Source organism: Mus caroli, chromosome X (genome assembly GCF_900094665.2).
Source record: "Mus caroli chromosome X, CAROLI_EIJ_v1.1, whole genome shotgun sequence".
Classification (NCBI taxonomy): domain Eukaryota; kingdom Metazoa; phylum Chordata; class Mammalia; order Rodentia; family Muridae; genus Mus; species Mus caroli.
The window spans coordinates 41,197,091-41,202,965 of NC_034589.1; the positions used below are offsets into that span (position 1 = coordinate 41,197,091).

General features: G+C 42.0%; 1 protein-coding gene across 2 annotated transcripts in view; it reads right to left on the reverse strand.

The window, feature by feature from the left end:
* Positions 1-5,875, reverse strand: part of Aifm1 (apoptosis inducing factor mitochondria associated 1) — a 40,051-nt gene that overhangs the window by 12,539 nt on the left and 21,637 nt on the right. The window lies entirely within an intron of this gene.

Sequence of the window (5,875 nt, forward strand, 5' to 3'; positions counted from 1 at the left end):
CAAAGTGAGTGCCAGGACAGCCAGGGTTATACAGAGAAACCCTGACTCAAAAAAAAAAAAAAGAAAGAAAGAAAGAAAAAAGAAAAGAAAAAAAAAAAGAAATTGTTTCTAAGTAATTACTGGGATTTTGGGGGGTGGGGTGGGGAAGGTTAATGTTTCTCTGTGTAGCCCTGGCTGTCCTGGAACTTACTCTGTAGACCAGGCTGGCCTCCAATTCACAAGGATCTACCTGCCTCTGCCTCCTGAGTGCTGGGATTAAAGGTGGGTGCTAACACTGCACCTGCCTAAGCAATTATTGGGACCATAGTTTTCGGGACCCAGTTTCCTCAAGCAATCAAGATTACTATCCGTTGGATTCCCAAACTTCCATTCTGATTTACTGAAATGGACAATGGAGAAAGTCTGTTCTGTTTTGCCATTAGAATCCTTATTTCTTTACTAACAACTCTACCACATTCAGAACATCTCTGCAGAATCTTTCTCCAACTTCTACTTTTCACTGACACTCAGCTATCCCTCTGGGATGTCACACTCAGAGATATTCCAAGTCCAGGAAGAGGAAGGTGTTCTAGAGTCTTGTAGGTTCATCCTCCTCTGACTGGTATCTACTTATACCCCTTTAAGTCACTGTTGGGAAATCACTTCCTGCCACTGCTCCTTATATCTAAGGACCTTGGAATTTGGCTATTTTCCTCTGTGCCATATCCAGATTCTTGTTATCTCCTAAAGTACTATTTCCACCTCAAATATCTTACCACAATTATCTCTCAGGGTCATTGGTTGGTTGGTTGTCTGTGCATGTGTCTTTGTTTGTTTGAAATAGGGTCTCATTATACAGCCTATCTAGCCTGGAAATTGCTATGTATATCATACTTGCCTCAAACTTACAGAAATCTACCTGTTTCTGCCTCTTGAGCACTGGGATTAAGGCACACACCACTATACATGTACACAAGCCTAGCTTCAATGCTTGCTTGCTTTTCTTTCTTTCTTTCTTTCTTTCTTTCTTTCTTTCTTTCTTTCTTTCTTTCTTTCTTTCTTTCTTTCTTTCTTGTTTTTTGTTTTTTTGTTTTTTGTTTTTCCAGACAGGGTTTCTCTGTGTAGACCTGGCTGTCCTGGAACTCACTTTGTAGACCAGGCTGGCCTCTAACTCAGAAATCCACCTGCCTCTGCCTCCCAAGTGCTGGGATTAAAGGCGTGCGCCAAATGCTTTCTTGATTGCCATTGTTACATCAGTTTTTGTTCTCTTTGTTCGCAGCAGTGTGGAGAATGTGCCTGGGGCTTTGTGTATGTTTAGGCAAGCACTGTACCATGAAGCCCAGCCTTAGTGTCTTCCAATTTTCTGATTATTTGGTTGGCAGTTCCATTCCAAATAATTTAGACCAATCAATGGTAGACCATTCAAATGGCTCTTTTGCCAATACTCTTAATCCCCCTGTCTTCACTAGGGTTAAGAGCTTGAGTCTGAGAGATTAGTTCGCATCATCTGCTCTATTCCTTACTAGCCTGTGAGACCATCCCATCAAGAAATACCTGTTAAACATCTCTGGTGCTTTAGAGGCAGTTCTAAGTGCAGGGGACACAGTGATGAGAAAGACATTATTTTCTCTGCCTTCAGAGTATATTAAGACAAAAGCAGCAATTTAACAAACACCAACAATAGTAAGGAGTGTCAAATCTGATAGCTTTGACAGGACAGGTGGCACTAGAAACATGGGGTGGGGGAATTCGAGTCTGGTTGAGTTGCGTAAAGCTTTCTAGAGTCAACAGCATAGATGAAGGAGTAGCTCCTTTAGCCTCCTTTGCTTTGTCCTTGGTAAGCTCTCTCTTCAATACAACCTGACAATCCAACATCTAGACTATTCTTTCCGACAACCATCTTTTTTCCCCTTGATAACCACCTTACATCCTGTATCACTGTGAAATCAAGTAAGGCCGTTAGATGTGCCTGCAACACAAGCATGAGTGCAGCAGTAATGCATCTGTAACCCAGTGCTGGGAAGACAGAGATAGGCATACCCCAGAGGTTCCATAGTCAATCGAACTGAATTAATGAGAGAGAACTCTCCAGGTTCAGTGAGAGACCCTGTTTCAAAAAATAATGTGGAGACAGATAGCTAAGACACTCAATGTCAACACCTAGACTCCACATGTGCATATACAGTGGTCCCTCCATATACATGTGCACACACATATATACACCACACACATATGTATGCACACAAATTGATCCATACCTTTACTTCTTTTTTTTCCAGCTATTGAATAAGGGGACCTTTCTATTCCTTTGTGTCTCGCCATTTTATTGTCTTTCAGAATCTTCACCTGGTCCATTCATTCCTGTACCCTCTCCTGTGATCTTAGTCCATTACTATATCCAATAAGATCAATCTTTGATTCTATGTCCTCTTCAAACTTTTGTCCAACGGCCATCTCCACTGATTTAAACTTTTAATTTAGGATTTTCGAAAAAGAAATACTCACACACCAACCATTATTTTATTTACTTACCTTTACTGTACAGAAATTGAACCAGATCCTTGTGAGTGCCATGTAAGCTCTCTTATCACTAAGATACACCTATAATCATTAAGGTTTTTTGTTTTGTTTTTTCGAGACAGGATTTCTCTGTGTAGCCCAGCTGTCCTGGAACTCACCCTGTAGACCAGGCTGGCCTTGAACTCAGAAATCCACCTGCCTCTGCCTCCCAAGTGCCGGGATTAAAGGTGTGCGCCAGCACTGCCCGGCAATCATTAAGTTTTTAAGAGATGGGGCCACAGTCTTTTGCCCAGATAGGTCTAAAATGGACTATACTGCATCCTAGACTGGCCTCAAAATTGTAGCAGTCTTCCTGATTCAGTTTCCAAAGTACTGGTAATAAAGAGCGTGACCTACCATGTCCAAATTTTATTTAAACTTGTGTGTGTTTTCATGTCTGCATGGGTGCATGTACTCATTCATGTAGTAGACAAAAGATAAACTTGGGTATTGTTTCTCAAGCCCTTCCCTGTCCACCTCTTTTTTTTAGAAACCAGGTCTTATATTGGAGGCCTAGAACTCACTAAGTAGGCTAAGGTGGCTGGCCCGCAAGTCTTAGGGATCCACCTGTCTGCCTTCCTAGCACTGGTATTACAAACATGTTCCACCACATCTGGATTTGTTGTACATGGGTTCTGGGTATTGAACTCAGGTCCTCCAGCACCTTACCCTTCTAGATCATTTACATTTACTGAAAGAATAGTATAGGGGCTATGGAGATAGCTCAGTGAGTAAAGCACTTGCTATGCAAGCATGAGGAACAGAGTGTGGACCCCCAGTATCTACATAAAAACATTGTAGCTGTAGCCACCCACTTGTAATCCCAGTGCTAGCAAAGTGGAGAGGAGATCTCCAGGGCGAGCCAGCGAGCAGACTAGCAGAACTAGCCCTATGTCTGACAAGAAACTCTGGTGCAGTAGACAGGGTAAAGAGAGGTGCCTCTGGCCTCTACATGCATGTGCACACAATGTCAACATGAATATACACATGCAAAAAAATAAAGGGTAGTTTAACTTTGCATTGTTATCTAAACTACGAGAAGGGGACACCTTATAGTTCTTTCCTTACCAAGTTCTTTGGCAATAGTAAAACTGCAGGTCATGTTCTGCTTCTTCCAAGTACCTAAAACCTTGGCTCTTATCCTAGGTTTCTATACTTCTCTCTAAGTTATCTTCTGTTGTTTTTGTCATTGTTTGATACAGGATCTCATTATGTAGCCTTAGCTGGCCTGGAACTCTTATGTAGACCAGGCTGCTGTCAAACTTGCAGACATCTACCTACCTCTGTATCCCAGGTGCTACAATTAAAGGCATCCATCATCATGCCTGATGTCCAAATAGATTTTTATCTTTCCCTATCTTTCCCCTTAAACCAGATCTTCCTCTTAAAATGTTTTTCTGAGCTGGGGGCTAGTGGTGGCACTATTATCTACTCTGACACACACAATTAGATACTTTGTCTCTTTGCTTTCCATCTCCTGCTTTTAATCCATCTTCAGGCCTTAGGGATGTTTAAGCATCCCTCAAGCATGGCCCACATTCTGATCAAGTACTTCCCTCCATGCTAGGCATCTAATGTAGTGTTACACAAGAAGTAATACATTATTAGGAACTTGGGCTCTGATTAGAATTTCTTGGTTCTACCTCTCTAGTTACATAGCCTGGATTCATATTCTGTTTCTCATTTATTAGTTTGTACTGTTCAGGACAGTTACTTAAAATTTCTTTATTAAAAATGTTCTCTATGAAATGGAATTTCTATGTTGTAAGATTACTGTAAGGACAAAAGAACTATAAGAGATAATGAACATAAAACATTTTAAAAACTTTGCTTATAAGATTCCAACAGGAAGGCTGGGACTATAGTTCAGCTAGTAGAGTGTCTTGACTAGCATGCAGGAGGTCCTTGGTTCAATCTCCACTAGTGTCAAAAGGAGTTCAGAGTCACTGGGCTGTGGATGTTGCTTAGTGCATAGAGTGCTTGCTTAGTATGCATAAAACCCTGGATAAACCAGGTGTGGTGGTACATGCCCATAAATCCCCACACCTAGGAGGTTGAGGCTCGGGACATAGAGGCATGAGGACCAGAGTTCAAAGTCATCTTGGCTACATGAGTTCAACACCATTCTGTGATACATAAGAACCCATCTTAAAAAGGGGGTAAGGCTGGAGAGATGGTTCAGTGGCTAAGAGCACTGATTGTTCTTCCAGAGGTCCTGAGTTCAATTCCCAACAACCACATGGTGGCTCACAAGCATCTGTAATGGGATTGGATGCCCTCTTCTGGTGTGTCTGAAGATATGAGACCGTTTAGTCATATACAATAAATTAACACTATTTTTAACTTTATATGGATGGGTGTTCTGACTACATGTATGTATGTGCACCATATATGTGTGCCTGGATTGTTGTGAGATGCTATGTGGATGCCTTGAATTGAACTCAGTTCTGTTAGGAAAGCAGCAGTGTTCTTAACTGCTGAGCCATTTCTCTGGTCCCTCCACCTCTAGTTGTATCCCCCTGAAATCCACCATGCCATAGTCAACAGTAATTATCTAAAGTTCATTTCACGTATCTATACCTTTGTCCAAGTGCCATCAGCTCCCCAGTGTATATAAAGTTCAAGCTCTCCTACGTGGCAAAGTTTTGTCTTAACCAAGCCCTAGTAAAAGTTCTCAGTTTTGCCTCTTGCTACTTCCTAACTTGAATATTTTTTTAAAATTTCTTCTTGTATGCACACCTTAGGAGGCAGAGGCAGAGGCAGGTAGATCTCTGTCAGTTCAAGGCCAGCCTGGTCTACATAGCAGGTTCCAGTACAACCAGGGCTACACAGAGAGACCCTGTTGCAAATCAGCCCTCCGAAAAACCCAGACAACAATAAAGTAAAGAAAAAATTTCTTCTATTTATTTTCTAATCTATTACTTCTTTTGCTAAGTTAGGGACCAACCCTGCACCTTACCCACACTAGACAACTATTCCACCCTAAGCTATATCCCCAGTCCCCTCATCCAGGTTTCTACTTTATCAGAAGCCAGCTGCTTGTTCTCTTTGACTAAGTGGGCTTTTCTGTACTGCTGGGCACCTGCTTATGATGTTACTTCTTCCCTCAAATGTTATCCTCCTGAGTCTTCTTTGCTCCTATGTAGTCTATGCCTCTTCATTCGTTAATGTTTTCTGCTCTAGGGTTAGGGAGATGGCTCAGTAGGTAAGAACACTTGCTGTATGAACATGAGAGCATGAACTACAATCCTTAAAACATGTAAAAAAGCCAGGCATATCAGTACAGGGGAACGCCAGGGCCAAGAAGTGGGAGTGGGGGGGAGGGGAGTGGGGGTGG